A 14689-nucleotide genomic window follows, 5' to 3' on the forward strand; every position below is an offset into this window, starting at 1 on the left:
GTTCGATTCCCGGCCAATGCAGCAGCAAGTTTTCACTCTCCGTCGCATGACAGAAGTAGAACCCTTGCAGAAAACTGTACTAGCTATGGACGATAGCTGCAAATACTGCAACAGTCCATTGCAGCGTCACGCGACAAGGCAGTTGGTAAACTGCCGTTGGCGCTGAGCTAACCACTGACTGACTATCTGATCCGACTGGGTGAGTGCTAGTCAATCGCTGTAGCTCCTGTACTCGTTGTTTTCCCCCTTGCACACCTTTTGTTCCACTGCAAAGTCACTGAGGAGGGGAATTGAACTCCTCAGAGCTTTCAATATTGCTAAGTGTCACCACTTAGCACCACACCAGCAATCTACTTGCTGGCCTCGCTCGGACACTAACGGCAAAATGAGTTCACACAGTTCACTCAAAGTATGCATTTGTACCGTAGATTTAGTGAGGTAATTGGCATGCTTGGGAGGAAGCCCTTGTCTAAGAGGCTGAAGTCAGGGAATGAAAGTCTCTGTCCCTAGTAAACACAAGTCTCAGTATGCGACAGGCTGCAACATGACTAGCTGAAGGCTTGTTCCTCAAAATGGACACTAATACCTACTGAACTCTTGGACCTTTTGGATGGGTGGCGAAATCCCCTGCCCGGAAATGAGTATGCACGGTATCCCTGCGGAGAAGCACCACTACACCTCTTTGGTTGAGGTGTGGAATAAACGGACTAGAAACTGGCCAACGGGCAGATGTGTCTTGACATCGCCCGCGTTTCGTTGTCGATTTTACCCGGTGATCGAGCATTGGTGGTTCAGTGGTAGAATTCTCGCCTGCCACGCGGGAGGCCCGGGTTCGATTCCCGGCCAATGCAGAAATGGCTTTTACTTAGGCAACGGAGGACACTTTTTAAATATAGACTGGCCACTGAGCTGTGAGTGTTACACTTCCTCCTGCTCCGCGAAACTTGTACTGTGTGACATGACAGACAGCCAGTAACCAACTAAGGGCAAATTCTTGGCCTATCAATGCATGTGGAGTTTGCATTACGCGGTCCAAAGTCAAGCCAAAAGGCTTTTGTCAGAAGTGGGATTCGAACCCACGCCTCCAGGGGAGACTGCGACCTGAACGCAGCGCCTTAGACCGCTCGGCCATCCTGACTTAAGTCACCCAGCCCAATTGCATTTTCTGAGCCAGTACTTCTGGTCTTGGCGAAATTGCGCTTGCCGCAAACAAGTCAAGTTCATCCTGACGCCGTGTCAGTCCACAATGGGCAGGTCGTCAAGCATTGGTGGTTCAGTGGTAGAATTCTCGCCTGCCACGCGGGAGGCCCGGGTTCGATTCCCGGCCAATGCAGCAGCAAGTTTTCACTCTCCGTCGCATGACAGAAGTAGAACCCTTGCAGAAAACTGTACTAGCTATGGACGATAGCTGCAAATACTGCAACAGTCCATTGCAGCGTCACGCGACAAGGCAGTTGGTAAACTGCCGTTGGCGCTGAGCTAACCACTGACTGACTATCTGATCCGACTGGGTGAGTGCTAGTCAATCGCTGTAGCTCCTGTACTCGTTGTGTTCCCCCTTGCACACCTTTTGTTCCACTGCAAAGTCACTGAGGAGGGGAATTGAACTCCTCAGAGCTTTCAATATTGCTAAGTGTCACCACTTAGCACCACACCAGCAATCTACTTGCTGGCCTCGCTCGGACACTAACGGCAAAATGAGTTCACACAGTTCACTCAAAGTATGCATTTGTACCGTAGATTTAGTGAGGTAATTGGCATGCTTGGGAGGAAGCCCTTGTCTAAGAGGCTGAAGTCAGGGAACGAAAGTCTCTGTCCCTAGTAAACACAAGTCTCAGTATGCGACAGGCTGCAACATGACTAGCTGAAGGCTTGTTCCTCAAAATGGACACTAATACCTACTGAACTCTTGGACCTTTTGGATGGGTGGCGAAATCCCCTGCCCAGAAATGAGTATGCACGGTATCCCTGCGGAGAAGCACCACTACACCTCTTTGGTTGAGGTGTGGAATAAACGGACTAGAAACTGGCCAACGGGCAGATGTGTCTTGACATCGCCCGCGTTTCGTTGTCGATTTTACCCAGTGATCGCGCATTGGTGGTTCAGTGGTAGAATTCTCGCCTGCCACGCGGGAGGCCCGGGTTCGATTCCCGGCCAATGCAGAAATGGCTTTTACTTAGGCAACGGAGGACACTTTTTAAATATAGACTGGCCACTGAGCTGTGAGTGTTACACTTCCTCCTGCTCCGCGAAACTTGTACTGTGTGACATGACAGACAGCCAGTAACCAACTAAGGGCAAATTCTTGGCCTATCAATGCATGTGGAGTTTGCATTACACGGTCCAAAGTCAAGCCAAAAGGCTTTTGTCAGAAGTGGAATTCGAACCCACGCCTCCAGGGGAGACTGCGACCTGAACGCAGCGCCTTAGACCGCTCGGCCATCCTGACTTAAGTCACCCAGCCCAATTGCATTTTCTGAGCCAGTACTTCTGGTCTTGGCGAAATTGCGCTTGCCGCAAACAAGTCAAGTTCATCCTGACACCGTGTCAGTCCACAATGGGCGAGGTCGTCAAGCATTGGTGGTTCAGTGGGAGAATTCTCGCCTGCCACGCGGGAGGCCCGGGTTCGATTCCCGGCCAATGCAGCAGCAAGTTTTCACTCTCCGTCGCATGACAGAAGTAGAACCCTTGCAGAAAACTGTACTAGCTATGGACGATAGCTGCAAATACTGCAACAGTCCATTGCAGCGTCACGCGACAAGGCAGTTGGTAAACTGCCGTTGGCGCTGAGCTAACCACTGACTGACTATCTGATCCGACTGGGTGAGTGCTAGTCAATCGCTGTAGCTCCTGTACTCGTTGTTTTCCCCCTTGCACACCTTTTGTTCCACTGCAAAGTCACTGAGGAGGGGAATTGAACTCCTCAGAGCTTTCAATATTGCTAAGTGTCACCACTTAGCACCACACCAGCAATCTACTTGCTGGCCTCGCTCGGACACTAACGGCAAAATGAGTTCACACAGTTCACTCAAAGTATGCATTTGTACCGTAGATTTAGTGAGGTAATTGGCATGCTTGGGAGGAAGCCCTTGTCTAAGAGGCTGAAGTCAGGGAATGAAAGTCTCTGTCCCTAGTAAACACAAGTCTCAGTATGCGACAGGCTGCAACATGACTAGCTGAAGGCTTGTTCCTCAAAATGGACACTAATACCTACTGAACTCTTGGACCTTTTGGATGGGTGGCGAAATCCCCTGCCCGGAAATGAGTATGCACGGTATCCCTGCGGAGAAGCACCACTACACCTCTTTGGTTGAGGTGTGGAATAAACGGACTAGAAACTGGCCAACGGGCAGATGTGTCTTGACATCGCCCGCGTTTCGTTGTCGATTTTACCCGGTGATCGAGCATTGGTGGTTCAGTGGTAGAATTCTCGCCTGCCACGCGGGAGGCCCGGGTTCGATTCCCGGCCAATGCAGAAATGGCTTTTACTTAGGCAACGGAGGACACTTTTTAAATATAGACTGGCCACTGAGCTGTGAGTGTTACACTTCCTCCTGCTCCGCGAAACTTGTACTGTGTGACATGACAGACAGCCAGTAACCAACTAAGGGCAAATTCTTGGCCTATCAATGCATGTGGAGTTTGCATTACGCGGTCCAAAGTCAAGCCAAAAGGCTTTTGTCAGAAGTGGGATTCGAACCCACGCCTCCAGGGGAGACTGCGACCTGAACGCAGCGCCTTAGACCGCTCGGCCATCCTGACTTAAGTCACCCAGCCCAATTGCATTTTCTGAGCCAGTACTTCTGGTCTTGGCGAAATTGCGCTTGCCGCAAACAAGTCAAGTTCATCCTGACGCCGTGTCAGTCCACAATGGGCAGGTCGTCAAGCATTGGTGGTTCAGTGGTAGAATTCTCGCCTGCCACGCGGGAGGCCCGGGTTCGATTCCCGGCCAATGCAGCAGCAAGTTTTCACTCTCCGTCGCATGACAGAAGTAGAACCCTTGCAGAAAACTGTACTAGCTATGGACGATAGCTGCAAATACTGCAACAGTCTATTTCAACGTCACGCGACAAGGCAGTTGGTAAACTGCCGTTGGCGCTGAGCTAACCACTGACTGACTATCTGATCCGACTGGGTGAGTGCTAGTCAATCGCTGTAGCTCCTGTACTCGTTGTTTTCCCCCTTGCACACCTTTTGTTCCACTGCAAAGTCACTGAGGAGGGGAATTGAACTTCTCAGAGCTTTCAATATTGCTAAGTGTCACCACTTAGCACCACACCAGCAATCTACTTGCTGGCCTCGCTCGGACACTAACGGCAAAATGAGTTCACACAGTTCACTCAAAGTATGCATTTGTACCGTAGATTTAGTGAGGTAATTGGCATGCTTGGGAGGAAGCCCTTGTCTAAGAGGCTGAAGTCAGGGAACGAAAGTCTCTGTCCCTAGTAAACACAAGTCTCAGTATGCGACAGGCTGCAACATGACTAGCTGAAGGCTTGTTCCTCAAAATGGACACTAATACCTACTGAACTCTTGGACCTTTTGGATGGGTGGCGAAATCCCCTGCCCAGAAATGAGTATGCACGGTATCCCTGCGGAGAAGCACCACTACACCTCTTTGGTTGAGGTGTGGAATAAACGGACTAGAAACTGGCCAACGGGCAGATGTGTCTTGACATCGCCCGCGTTTCGTTGTCGATTTTACCCGGTGATCGAGCATTGGTGGTTCAGTGGTAGAATTCTCGCCTGCCACGCGGGAGGCCCGCGTTCGATTCCCGGCCAATGCAGAAATGGCTTTTACTTAGGCAACGGAGGACACTTTTTAAATATAGACTGGCCACTGAGCTGTGAGTGTTACACTTCCTCCTGCTCCGCGAAACTTGTACTGTGTGACATGACAGACAGCCAGTAACCAACTAAGGGCAAATTCTTGGCCTATCAATGCATGTGGAGTTTGCATTACACGGTCCAAAGTCAAGCCAAAAGGCTTTTGTCAGAAGTGGGATTCGAACCCACGCCTCCAGGGGAGACTGCGACCTGAACGCAGCGCCTTAGACCGCTCGGCCATCCTGACTTAAGTCACCCAGCCCAATTGCATTTTCTGAGCCAGTACTTCTGGTCTTGGCGAAATTGCGCTTGCCGCAAACAAGTCAAGTTCATCCTGACGCCCTGTCAGTCCACAATGGGCGAGGTCGTCAAGCATTGGTGGTTCAGTGGTAGAATTCTCGCCTGCCACGCGGGAGGCCCGGGTTCGATTCCCGGCCAATGCAGCAGCAAGTTTTCACTCTCCGTCGCATGACAGAAGTAGAACCCTTGCAGAAAACTGTACTAGCTATGGACGATAGCTGCAAATACTGCAACAGTCCATTGCAGCGTCACGCGACAAGGCAGTTGGTAAACTGCCGTTGGCGCTGAGCTAACCACTGACTGACTATCTGGCAACGGAGGACACTTTTTAAATATAGACTGGCCACTGAGCTGTGAGTGTTACACTTCCTCCTACTCCGCGAAACTTGTACTGTGTGACATGACAGACAGCCAGTAACCAACTAAGGGCAAATTCTTGGCCTATCAATGCATGTGGAGTTTGCATTACACGGTCCAAAGTCAAGCCAAAAGGCTTTTGTCAGAAGTGGGATTCGAACCCACGCCTCCAGGGGAGACTACGACCTGAACGCAGCGCCTTAGACCGCTCGGCCATCCTGACTTAAGTCACCCAGCCCAATTGCATTTTCTGAGCCAGTACTTCTGGTCTTGGCGAAATTGCGCTTGCCGCAAACAAGTCAAGTTCATCCTGACGCCGTGTCAGTCCACAATGGGCGAGGTCGTCAAGCATTGGTGGTTCAGTGGGAGAATTCTCGCCTACCACGCGGGAGGCCCGGGTTCGATTCCCGGCCAATGCAGCAGCAAGTTTTCACTCTCCGTCGCATGACAGAAGTAGAACCCTTGCAGAAAACTGTACTAGCTATGGACGATAGCTGCAAATACTGCAACAGTCCATTGCAGCGTCACGCGACAAGGCAGTTGGTAAACTGCCGTTGGCGCTGAGCTAACCACTGACTGACTATCTGATCCGACTGGGTGAGTGCTAGTCAATCGCTGTAGCTCCTGTACTCGTTGTTTTCCCCCTTGCACACCTTTTGTTCCACTGCAAAGTCACTGAGGAGGGGAATTGAACTCCTCAGAGCTTTCAATATTGCTAAGTGTCACCACTTAGCACCACACCAGCAATCTACTTGCTGGCCTCGCTCGGACACTAACGGCAAAATGAGTTCACACAGTTCACTCAAAGTATGCATTTGTACCGTAGATTTAGTGAGGTAATTGGCATGCTTGGGAGGAAGCCCTTGTCTAAGAGGCTGAAGTCAGGGAACGAAAGTCTCTGTCCCTAGTAAACACAAGTCTCAGTATGCGACAGGCTGCAACATGACTAGCTGAAGGCTTGTTCCTCAAAATGGACACTAATACCTACTGAACTCTTGGACCTTTTGGATGGGTGGCGAAATCCCCTGCCCGGAAATGAGTATGCACGGTATCCCTGCGGAGAAGCACCACTACACCTCTTTGGTTGAGGTGTGGAATAAACGGACTAGAAACTGGCCAACGGGCAGATGTGTCTTGACATCGCCCGCGTTTCGTTGTCGATTTTACCCACTGATCGAGCATTGGTGGTTCAGTGGTAGAATTCTCGCCTGCCACGCGGGAGGCCCGGGTTCGATTCCCGGCCAATGCAGAAATGGCCTTTTACTTAGGCAACGGAGGACACTTTTTAAATATAGACTGGCCACTGAGCTGTGAGTGTTACACTTCCTCCTGCTCCGCGAAACTTGTACTGTGTGACATGACAGACAGCCAGTAACCAACTAAGGGCAAATTCTTGGCCTATCAATGCATGTGGAGTTTGCATTACACGGTCCAAAGTCAAGCCAAAAGGCTTTTGTCAGAAGTGGGATTCGAACCCACGCCTCCAGGGGAGACTGCGACCTGAACGCAGCGCCTTAGACCGCTCGGCCATCCTGACTTAAGTCACCCAGCCCAATTGCATTTTCTGAGCCAGTACTTCTGGTCTTGGCGAAATTGCGCTTGCCGCAAACAAGTCAAGTTCATCCTGACGCCGTGTCAGTCCACAATGGGCAGGTCGTCAAGCATTGGTGGTTCAGTGGTAGAATTCTCGCCTGCCACGCGGGAGGCCCGGGTTCGATTCCCGGCCAATGCAGCAGCAAGTTTTCACTCTCCGTCGCATGACAGAAGTAGAACCCTTGCAGAAAACTGTACTAGCTATGGACGATAGCTGCAAATACTGCAACAGTCTATTTCAACGTCACGCGACAAGGCAGTTGGTAAACTGCCGTTGGCGCTGAGCTAACCACTGACTGACTATCTGATCCGACTGGGTGAGTGCTAGTCAATCGCTGTAGCTCCTGTACTCGTTGTTTTCCCCCTTGCACACCTTTTGTTCCACTGCAAAGTCACTGAGGAGGGGAATTGAACTCCTCAGAGCTTTCAATATTGCTAAGTGTCACCACTTAGCACCACACCAGCAATCTACTTGCTGGCCTCGCTCGGACACTAACGGCAAAATGAGTTCACACAGTTCACTCAAAGTATGCATTTGTACCGTAGATTTAGTGAGGTAATTGGCATGCTTGGGAGGAAGCCCTTGTCTAAGAGGCTGAAGTCAGGGAACGAAAGTCTCTGTCCCTAGTAAACACAAGTCTCAGTATGCGACAGGCTGCAACATGACTAGCTGAAGGCTTGTTCCTCAAAATGGACACTAATACCTACTGAACTCTTGGACCTTTTGGATGGGTGGCGAAATCCCCTGCCCAGAAATGAGTATGCACGGTGTACCTGCGGAGAAGCACCACTACACCTCTTTGGTTGAGGTGTGGAATAAACGGACTAGAAACTGGCCAACGGGCAGATGTGTCTTGACATCGCCCGCGTTTCGTTGTCGATTTTACCCAGTGATCGCGCATTGGTGGTTCAGTGGTAGAATTCTCGCCTGCCACGCGGGAGGCCCGGGTTCGATTCCCGGCCAATGCAGAAATGGCTTTTACTTAGGCAACGGAGGACACTTTTTAAATATAGACTGGCCACTGAGCTGTGAGTGTTACACTTCCTCCTGCTCCGCGAAACTTGTACTGTGTGACATGACAGACAGCCAGTAACCAACTAAGGGCAAATTCTTGGCCTATCAATGCATGTGGAGTTTGCATTACACGGTCCAAAGTCAAGCCAAAAGGCTTTTGTCAGAAGTGGGATTCGAACCCACGCCTCCAGGGGAGACTGCGACCTAAACGCAGCGCCTTAGACCGCTCGGCCATCCTGACTTAAGTCACCCAGCCCAATTGCATTTTCTGAGCCAGTACTTCTGGTCTTGGCGAAATTGCGCTTGCCGCAAACAAGTCAAGTTCATCCTGACGCCCTGTCAGTCCACAATGGGCGAGGTCGTCAAGCATTGGTGGTTCAGTGGTAGAATTCTCGCCTGCCACGCGGGAGGCCCGGGTTCGATTCCCGGCCAATGCAGCAGCAAGTTTTCACTCTCCGTCGCATGACAGAAGTAGAACCCTTGCAGAAAACTGTACTAGCTATGGACGATAGCTGCAAATACTGCAACAGTCCATTGCAGCGTCACGCGACAAGGCAGTTGGTAAACTGCCGTTGGCGCTGAGCTAACCACTGACTGACTATCTGATCCGACTGGGTGAGTGCTAGTCAATCGCTGTAGCTCCTGTACTCGTTGTTTTCCCCCTTGCACACCTTTTGTTCCACTGCAAAGTCACTGAGGAGGGGAATTGAACTCCTCAGAGCTTTCAATATTGCTAAGTGTCACCACTTAGCACCACACCAGCAATCTACTTGCTGGCCTCGCTCGGACACTAACGGCAAAATGAGTTCACACAGTTCACTCAAAGTATGCATTTGTACCGTAGATTTAGTGAGGTAATTGGCATGCTTGGGAGGAAGCCCTTGTCTAAGAGGCTGAAGTCAGGGAACGAAAGTCTCTGTCCCTAGTAAACACAAGTCTCAGTATGCGACAGGCTGCAACATGACTAGCTGAAGGCTTGTTCCTCAAAATGGACACTAATACCTACTGAACTCTTGGACCTTTTGGATGGGTGGCGAAATCCCCTGCCCGGAAATGAGTATGCACGGTATCCCTGCGGAGAAGCACCACTACACCTCTTTGGTTGAGGTGTGGAATAAACGGACTAGAAACTGGCCAACGGGCAGATGTGTCTTGACATCGCCCGCGTTTCGTTGTCGATTTTACCCACTGATCGAGCATTGGTGGTTCAGTGGTAGAATTCTCGCCTGCCACGCGGGAGGCCCGGGTTCGATTCCCGGCCAATGCAGAAATGGCCTTTTACTTAGGCAACGGAGGACACTTTTTAAATATAGACTGGTCACTGAGCTGTGAGTGTTACACTTCCTCCTGCTCCGCGAAACTTGTACTGTGTGACATGACAGACAGCCAGTAACCAACTAAGGGCAAATTCTTGGCCTATCAATGCATGTGGAGTTTGCATTACACGGTCCAAAGTCAAGCCAAAAGGCTTTTGTCAGAAGTGGGATTCGAACCCACGCCTCCAGGGGAGACTGCGACCTGAACGCAGCGCCTTAGACCGCTCGGCCATCCTGACTTAAGTCACCCAGCCCAATTGCATTTTCTGAGCCAGTACTTCTGGTCTTGGCGAAATTGCGCTTGCCGCAAACAAGTCAAGTTCATCCTGACGCCGTGTCAGTCCACAATGGGCAGGTCGTCAAGCATTGGTGGTTCAGTGGTAGAATTCTCGCCTGCCACGCGGGAGGCCCGGGTTCGATTCCCGGCCAATGCAGCAGCAAGTTTTCACTCTCCGTCGCATGACAGAAGTAGAACCCTTGCAGAAAACTGTACTAGCTATGGACGATAGCTGCAAATACTGCAACAGTCTATTTCAACGTCACGCGACAAGGCAGTTGGTAAACTGCCGTTGGCGCTGAGCTAACCACTGACTGACTATCTGATCCGACTGGGTGAGTGCTAGTCAATCGCTGTAGCTCCTGTACTCGTTGTTTTCCCCCTTGCACACCTTTTGTTCCACTGCAAAGTCACTGAGGAGGGGAATTGAACTCCTCAGAGCTTTCAATATTGCTAAGTGTCACCACTTAGCACCACACCAGCAATCTACTTGCTGGCCTCGCTCGGACACTAACGGCAAAATGAGTTCACACAGTTCACTCAAAGTATGCATTTGTACCGTAGATTTAGTGAGGTAATTGGCATGCTTGGGAGGAAGCCCTTGTCTAAGAGGCTGAAGTCAGGGAACGAAAGTCTCTGTCCCTAGTAAACACAAGTCTCAGTATGCGACAGGCTGCAACATGACTAGCTGAAGGCTTGTTCCTCAAAATGGACACTAATACCTACTGAACTCTTGGACCTTTTGGATGGGTGGCGAAATCCCCTGCCCAGAAATGAGTATGCACGGTGTACCTGCGGAGAAGCACCACTACACCTCTTTGGTTGAGGTGTGGAATAAACGGACTAGAAACTGGCCAACGGGCAGATGTGTCTTGACATCGCCCGCGTTTCGTTGTCGATTTTACCCAGTGATCGCGCATTGGTGGTTCAGTGGTAGAATTCTCGCCTGCCACGCGGGAGGCCCGGGTTCGATTCCCGGCCAATGCAGAAATGGCTTTTACTTAGGCAACGGAGGACACTTTTTAAATATAGACTGGCCACTGAGCTGTGAGTGTTACACTTCCTCCTGCTCCGCGAAACTTGTACTGTGTGACATGACAGACAGCCAGTAACCAACTAAGGGCAAATTCTTGGCCTATCAATGCATGTGGAGTTTGCATTACACGGTCCAAAGTCAAGCCAAAAGGCTTTTGTCAGAAGTGGGATTCGAACCCACGCCTCCAGGGGAGACTGCGACCTAAACGCAGCGCCTTAGACCGCTCGGCCATCCTGACTTAAGTCACCCAGCCCAATTGCATTTTCTGAGCCAGTACTTCTGGTCTTGGCGAAATTGCGCTTGCCGCAAACAAGTCAAGTTCATCCTGACGCCCTGTCAGTCCACAATGGGCGAGGTCGTCAAGCATTGGTGGTTCAGTGGTAGAATTCTCGCCTGCCACGCGGGAGGCCCGGGTTCGATTCCCGGCCAATGCAGCAGCAAGTTTTCACTCTCTGTCGCATGACAGAAGTAGAACCCTTGCAGAAAACTGTACTAGCTATGGACGATAGCTGCAAATACTGCAACAGTCCATTGCAGCGTCACGCGACAAGGCAGTTGGTAAACTGCCGTTGGCGCTGAGCTAACCACTGACTGACTATCTGATCCGACTGGGTGAGTGCTAGTCAATCGCTGTAGCTCCTGTACTCGTTGTTTTCCCCCTTGCACACCTTTTGTTCCACTGCAAAGTCACTGAGGAGGGGAATTGAACTCCTCAGAGCTTTCAATATTGCTAAGTGTCACCACTTAGCACCACACCAGCAATCTACTTGCTGGCCTCGCTCGGACACTAACGGCAAAATGAGTTCACACAGTTCACTCAAAGTATGCATTTGTACCGTAGATTTAGTGAGGTAATTGGCATGCTTGGGAGGAAGCCCTTGTCTAAGAGGCTGAAGTCAGGGAACGAAAGTCTCTGTCCCTAGTAAACACAAGTCTCAGTATGCGACAGGCTGCAACATGACTAGCTGAAGGCTTGTTCCTCAAAATGGACACTAATACCTACTGAACTCTTGGACCTTTTGGATGGGTGGCGAAATCCCCTGCCCAGAAATGAGTATGCACGGTATCCCTGCGGAGAAGCACCACTACACCTCCTTGGTTGAGGTGTGGAATAAACGGACTAGAAACTGGCCAACGGGCAGATGTGTCTTGACATCGCCCGCGTTTCGTTGTCGATTTTACCCGGTGATCGAGCATTGGTGGTTCAGTGGTAGAATTCTCGCCTGCCACGCGGGAGGCCCGGGTTCGATTCCCGGCCAATGCAGAAATGGCTTTTACTTAGGCAACGGAGGACACTTTTTAAATATAGACTGGCCACTGAGCTGTGAGTGTTACACTTCCTCCTGCTCCGCGAAACTTGTACTGTGTGACATGACAGACAGCCAGTAACCAACTAAGGGCAAATTCTTGGCCTATCAATGCATGTGGAGTTTGCATTACACGGTCCAAAGTCAAGCCAAAAGGCTTTTGTCAGAAGTGGGATTCGAACCCACGCCTCCAGGGGAGACTGCGACCTGAACGCAGCGCCTTAGACCGCTCGGCCATCCTGACTTAAGTCACCCAGCCCAATTGCATTTTCTGAGCCAGTACTTCTGGTCTTGGCGAAATTGCGCTTGCCGCAAACAAGTCAAGTTCATCCTGACGCCGTGTCAGTCCACAATGGGCGAGGTCGTCAAGCATTGGTGGTTCAGTGGTAGAATTCTCGCCTGCCACGCGGGAGGCCCGGGTTCGATTCCCGGCCAATGCAGCAGCAGGTTTTCACTCTCCGTCGCATGACAGAAGTAGAACCCTTGCAGAAAACTGTACTAGCTATGGACGATAGCTGCAAATACTGCAACAGTCCATTGCAGCGTCACGCGACAAGGCAGTTGGTAAACTGCCGTTGGCGCTGAGCTAACCACTGACTGACTATCTGATCCGATTGGGTGAGTGCTAGTCAATCGCTGTGGCTCCTGTACTCGTTGTTTTCTCCCTTGCACACCTTTTGTTCCACTGCAAAGTCACTGAGGAGGGGAATTGAACTCCTCAGAGCTTTCAATATTGCTAAGTGTCACCACTTAGCACCACACCAGCAATCTACTTGTTGGCCTCGCTCGGACACTAACGGCAAAATGAGTTCACACAGTTCACTCAAAGTATGCATTTGTACCGTAGATTTAGTGAGGTAATTGGCATGCTTGGGAGGAAGCCCTTGTCTAAGAGGCTGAAGTCAGGGAACGAAAGTCTCTGTCCCTAGTAAACACAAGTCTCAGTATGCGACAGGCTGCAACATGACTAGCTGAAGGCTTGTTCCTCAAAATGGACACTAATACCTACTGAACTCTTGGACCTTTTGGATGGGTGGCGAAATCCCCTGCCCGGAAATGAGTATGCACGGTATCCCTGCGGAGAAGCACCACTACACCTCTTTGGTTGAGGTGTGGAATAAACGGACTAGAAACTGGCCAACGGGCAGATGTGTCTTGACATCGCCCGCGTTTCGTTGTCGATTTTACCCAGTGATCGAGCATTGGTGGTTCAGTGGTAGAATTCTCGCCTGCCACGCGGGAGGCCCGGGTTCGATTCCCGGCCAATGCAGAAATGGCTTTTACTTAGGCAACGGAGGACACTTTTTAAATATAGACTGGCCACTGAGCTGTGAGTGTTACACTTCCTCCTGCTCCGCGAAACTTGTACTGTGTGACATGACAGACAGCCAGCCAGTAACCAACTAAGGGCAAATTCTTGGCCTATCAATGCATGTGGAGTTTGCATTACACGGTCCAAAGTCAAGCCAAAAGGCTTTTGTCAGAAGTGGGATTCGAACCCACGCCTCCAGGGGAGACTGCGACCTGAACGCAGCGCCTTAGACCGCTCGGCCATCCTGACTTAAGTCACCCAGCCCAATTGCATTTTCTGAGCCAGTACTTCTGGTCTTGGCGAAATTGCGCTTGCCGCAAACAAGTCAAGTTCATCCTGACGCCGTGTCAGTCCACAATGGGCAGGTCGTCAAGCATTGGTGGTTCAGTGGTAGAATTCTCGCCTGCCACGCGGGAGGCCCGGGTTCGATTCCCGGCCAATGCAGCAGCAAGTTTTCACTCTCCGTCGCATGACAGAAGTAGAACCCTTGCAGAAAACTGTACTAGCTATGGACGATAGCTGCAAATACTGCAACAGTCCATTGCAGCGTCACGCGACAAGGCAGTTGGTAAACTGCCGTTGGCGCTGAGCTAACCACTGACTGACTATCTGATCCGACTGGGTGAGTGCTAGTCAATCGCTGTAGCTCCTGTACTCGTTGTTTTCCCCCTTGCACACCTTTTGTTCCACTGCAAAGTCACTGAGGAGGGGAATTGAACTCCTCAGAGCTTTCAATATTGCTAAGTGTCACCACTTAGCACCACACCAGCAATCTACTTGCTGGCCTCGCTCGGACACTAACGGCAAAATGAGTTCACACAGTTCACTCAAAGTATGCATTTGTACCGTAGATTTAGTGAGGTAATTGGCATGCTTGGGAGGAAGCCCTTGTCTAAGAGGCTGAAGTCAGGGAACGAAAGTCTCTGTCCCTAGTAAACACAAGTCTCAGTATGCGACAGGCTGCAACATGACTAGCTGAAGGCTTGTTCCTCAAAATGGACACTAATACCTACTGAACTCTTGGACCTTTTGGATGGGTGGCGAAATCCCCTGCCCGGAAATGAGTATGCACGGTATCCCTGCGGAGAAGCACCACTACACCTCTTTGGTTGAGGTGTGGAATAAACGGACTAGAAACTGGCCAACGGGCAGATGTGTCTTGACATCGCCCGCGTTTCGTTGTCGATTTTACCCAGTGATCGAGCATTGGTGGTTCAGTGGTAGAATTCTCGCCTGCCACGCGGGAGGCCCGGGTTCGATTCCCGGCCAATGCAGAAATGGCTTTTACTTAGGCAACGGAGGACACTTTTTAAATATAGACTGGCCACTGAGCTGTGAGTGTTACACT

The 14689-nt window shown here is 50.8% G+C and overlaps 31 non-coding genes across 31 annotated transcripts; 20 read left to right on the top strand and 11 right to left on the bottom strand.

Annotated features, from left to right (window-relative positions):
* Positions 1 to 780: 780 nt before the first annotated feature.
* On the top strand, positions 781 to 851 carry trnag-gcc (transfer RNA glycine (anticodon GCC)). Its single transcript has one exon. It is a non-coding gene; the product is annotated as a tRNA-Gly (tRNA).
* A 204-nt stretch (positions 852 to 1055) lies between these two features.
* On the bottom strand, positions 1056 to 1138 carry trnal-cag (transfer RNA leucine (anticodon CAG)). Its single transcript has one exon. It is a non-coding gene; the product is annotated as a tRNA-Leu (tRNA).
* Positions 1139 to 1262: 124 nt separating this feature from the next.
* trnag-gcc (transfer RNA glycine (anticodon GCC)) lies at positions 1263 to 1333 on the top strand. Its single transcript has one exon. It is a non-coding gene; the product is annotated as a tRNA-Gly (tRNA).
* Positions 1334 to 2092: 759 nt separating this feature from the next.
* trnag-gcc (transfer RNA glycine (anticodon GCC)) lies at positions 2093 to 2163 on the top strand. The gene has a single exon. It is a non-coding gene; the product is annotated as a tRNA-Gly (tRNA).
* Positions 2164 to 2367: 204 nt separating this feature from the next.
* On the bottom strand, positions 2368 to 2450 carry trnal-cag (transfer RNA leucine (anticodon CAG)). Its single transcript has one exon. It is a non-coding gene; the product is annotated as a tRNA-Leu (tRNA).
* A 955-nt stretch (positions 2451 to 3405) lies between these two features.
* trnag-gcc (transfer RNA glycine (anticodon GCC)) lies at positions 3406 to 3476 on the top strand. The gene has a single exon. It is a non-coding gene; the product is annotated as a tRNA-Gly (tRNA).
* A 204-nt stretch (positions 3477 to 3680) lies between these two features.
* Positions 3681 to 3763, bottom strand: trnal-cag (transfer RNA leucine (anticodon CAG)). Its single transcript has one exon. It is a non-coding gene; the product is annotated as a tRNA-Leu (tRNA).
* A 124-nt stretch (positions 3764 to 3887) lies between these two features.
* On the top strand, positions 3888 to 3958 carry trnag-gcc (transfer RNA glycine (anticodon GCC)). Its single transcript has one exon. It is a non-coding gene; the product is annotated as a tRNA-Gly (tRNA).
* Positions 3959 to 4992: 1034 nt separating this feature from the next.
* trnal-cag (transfer RNA leucine (anticodon CAG)) lies at positions 4993 to 5075 on the bottom strand. Its single transcript has one exon. It is a non-coding gene; the product is annotated as a tRNA-Leu (tRNA).
* A 125-nt stretch (positions 5076 to 5200) lies between these two features.
* trnag-gcc (transfer RNA glycine (anticodon GCC)) lies at positions 5201 to 5271 on the top strand. The gene has a single exon. It is a non-coding gene; the product is annotated as a tRNA-Gly (tRNA).
* Positions 5272 to 5625: 354 nt separating this feature from the next.
* trnal-cag (transfer RNA leucine (anticodon CAG)) lies at positions 5626 to 5708 on the bottom strand. Its single transcript has one exon. It is a non-coding gene; the product is annotated as a tRNA-Leu (tRNA).
* A 125-nt stretch (positions 5709 to 5833) lies between these two features.
* On the top strand, positions 5834 to 5904 carry trnag-acc (transfer RNA glycine (anticodon ACC)). The gene has a single exon. It is a non-coding gene; the product is annotated as a tRNA-Gly (tRNA).
* A 759-nt stretch (positions 5905 to 6663) lies between these two features.
* On the top strand, positions 6664 to 6734 carry trnag-gcc (transfer RNA glycine (anticodon GCC)). The gene has a single exon. It is a non-coding gene; the product is annotated as a tRNA-Gly (tRNA).
* Positions 6735 to 6939: 205 nt separating this feature from the next.
* trnal-cag (transfer RNA leucine (anticodon CAG)) lies at positions 6940 to 7022 on the bottom strand. Its single transcript has one exon. It is a non-coding gene; the product is annotated as a tRNA-Leu (tRNA).
* A 124-nt stretch (positions 7023 to 7146) lies between these two features.
* Positions 7147 to 7217, top strand: trnag-gcc (transfer RNA glycine (anticodon GCC)). The gene has a single exon. It is a non-coding gene; the product is annotated as a tRNA-Gly (tRNA).
* A 759-nt stretch (positions 7218 to 7976) lies between these two features.
* trnag-gcc (transfer RNA glycine (anticodon GCC)) lies at positions 7977 to 8047 on the top strand. The gene has a single exon. It is a non-coding gene; the product is annotated as a tRNA-Gly (tRNA).
* Positions 8048 to 8251: 204 nt separating this feature from the next.
* Positions 8252 to 8334, bottom strand: trnal-uag (transfer RNA leucine (anticodon UAG)). Its single transcript has one exon. It is a non-coding gene; the product is annotated as a tRNA-Leu (tRNA).
* Positions 8335 to 8459: 125 nt separating this feature from the next.
* trnag-gcc (transfer RNA glycine (anticodon GCC)) lies at positions 8460 to 8530 on the top strand. The gene has a single exon. It is a non-coding gene; the product is annotated as a tRNA-Gly (tRNA).
* Positions 8531 to 9289: 759 nt separating this feature from the next.
* On the top strand, positions 9290 to 9360 carry trnag-gcc (transfer RNA glycine (anticodon GCC)). The gene has a single exon. It is a non-coding gene; the product is annotated as a tRNA-Gly (tRNA).
* A 205-nt stretch (positions 9361 to 9565) lies between these two features.
* trnal-cag (transfer RNA leucine (anticodon CAG)) lies at positions 9566 to 9648 on the bottom strand. The gene has a single exon. It is a non-coding gene; the product is annotated as a tRNA-Leu (tRNA).
* A 124-nt stretch (positions 9649 to 9772) lies between these two features.
* trnag-gcc (transfer RNA glycine (anticodon GCC)) lies at positions 9773 to 9843 on the top strand. Its single transcript has one exon. It is a non-coding gene; the product is annotated as a tRNA-Gly (tRNA).
* A 759-nt stretch (positions 9844 to 10602) lies between these two features.
* On the top strand, positions 10603 to 10673 carry trnag-gcc (transfer RNA glycine (anticodon GCC)). The gene has a single exon. It is a non-coding gene; the product is annotated as a tRNA-Gly (tRNA).
* A 204-nt stretch (positions 10674 to 10877) lies between these two features.
* trnal-uag (transfer RNA leucine (anticodon UAG)) lies at positions 10878 to 10960 on the bottom strand. Its single transcript has one exon. It is a non-coding gene; the product is annotated as a tRNA-Leu (tRNA).
* A 125-nt stretch (positions 10961 to 11085) lies between these two features.
* On the top strand, positions 11086 to 11156 carry trnag-gcc (transfer RNA glycine (anticodon GCC)). Its single transcript has one exon. It is a non-coding gene; the product is annotated as a tRNA-Gly (tRNA).
* A 759-nt stretch (positions 11157 to 11915) lies between these two features.
* Positions 11916 to 11986, top strand: trnag-gcc (transfer RNA glycine (anticodon GCC)). The gene has a single exon. It is a non-coding gene; the product is annotated as a tRNA-Gly (tRNA).
* Positions 11987 to 12190: 204 nt separating this feature from the next.
* Positions 12191 to 12273, bottom strand: trnal-cag (transfer RNA leucine (anticodon CAG)). The gene has a single exon. It is a non-coding gene; the product is annotated as a tRNA-Leu (tRNA).
* A 125-nt stretch (positions 12274 to 12398) lies between these two features.
* trnag-gcc (transfer RNA glycine (anticodon GCC)) lies at positions 12399 to 12469 on the top strand. Its single transcript has one exon. It is a non-coding gene; the product is annotated as a tRNA-Gly (tRNA).
* A 759-nt stretch (positions 12470 to 13228) lies between these two features.
* On the top strand, positions 13229 to 13299 carry trnag-gcc (transfer RNA glycine (anticodon GCC)). Its single transcript has one exon. It is a non-coding gene; the product is annotated as a tRNA-Gly (tRNA).
* Positions 13300 to 13507: 208 nt separating this feature from the next.
* Positions 13508 to 13590, bottom strand: trnal-cag (transfer RNA leucine (anticodon CAG)). Its single transcript has one exon. It is a non-coding gene; the product is annotated as a tRNA-Leu (tRNA).
* Positions 13591 to 13714: 124 nt separating this feature from the next.
* On the top strand, positions 13715 to 13785 carry trnag-gcc (transfer RNA glycine (anticodon GCC)). Its single transcript has one exon. It is a non-coding gene; the product is annotated as a tRNA-Gly (tRNA).
* A 759-nt stretch (positions 13786 to 14544) lies between these two features.
* Positions 14545 to 14615, top strand: trnag-gcc (transfer RNA glycine (anticodon GCC)). The gene has a single exon. It is a non-coding gene; the product is annotated as a tRNA-Gly (tRNA).
* The last annotated feature ends 74 nt before the right edge of the window (positions 14616 to 14689 follow it).

Source organism: Scomber japonicus, chromosome 3 (genome assembly GCF_027409825.1).
Source record: "Scomber japonicus isolate fScoJap1 chromosome 3, fScoJap1.pri, whole genome shotgun sequence".
NCBI lineage: Eukaryota > Metazoa > Chordata > Actinopteri > Scombriformes > Scombridae > Scomber > Scomber japonicus.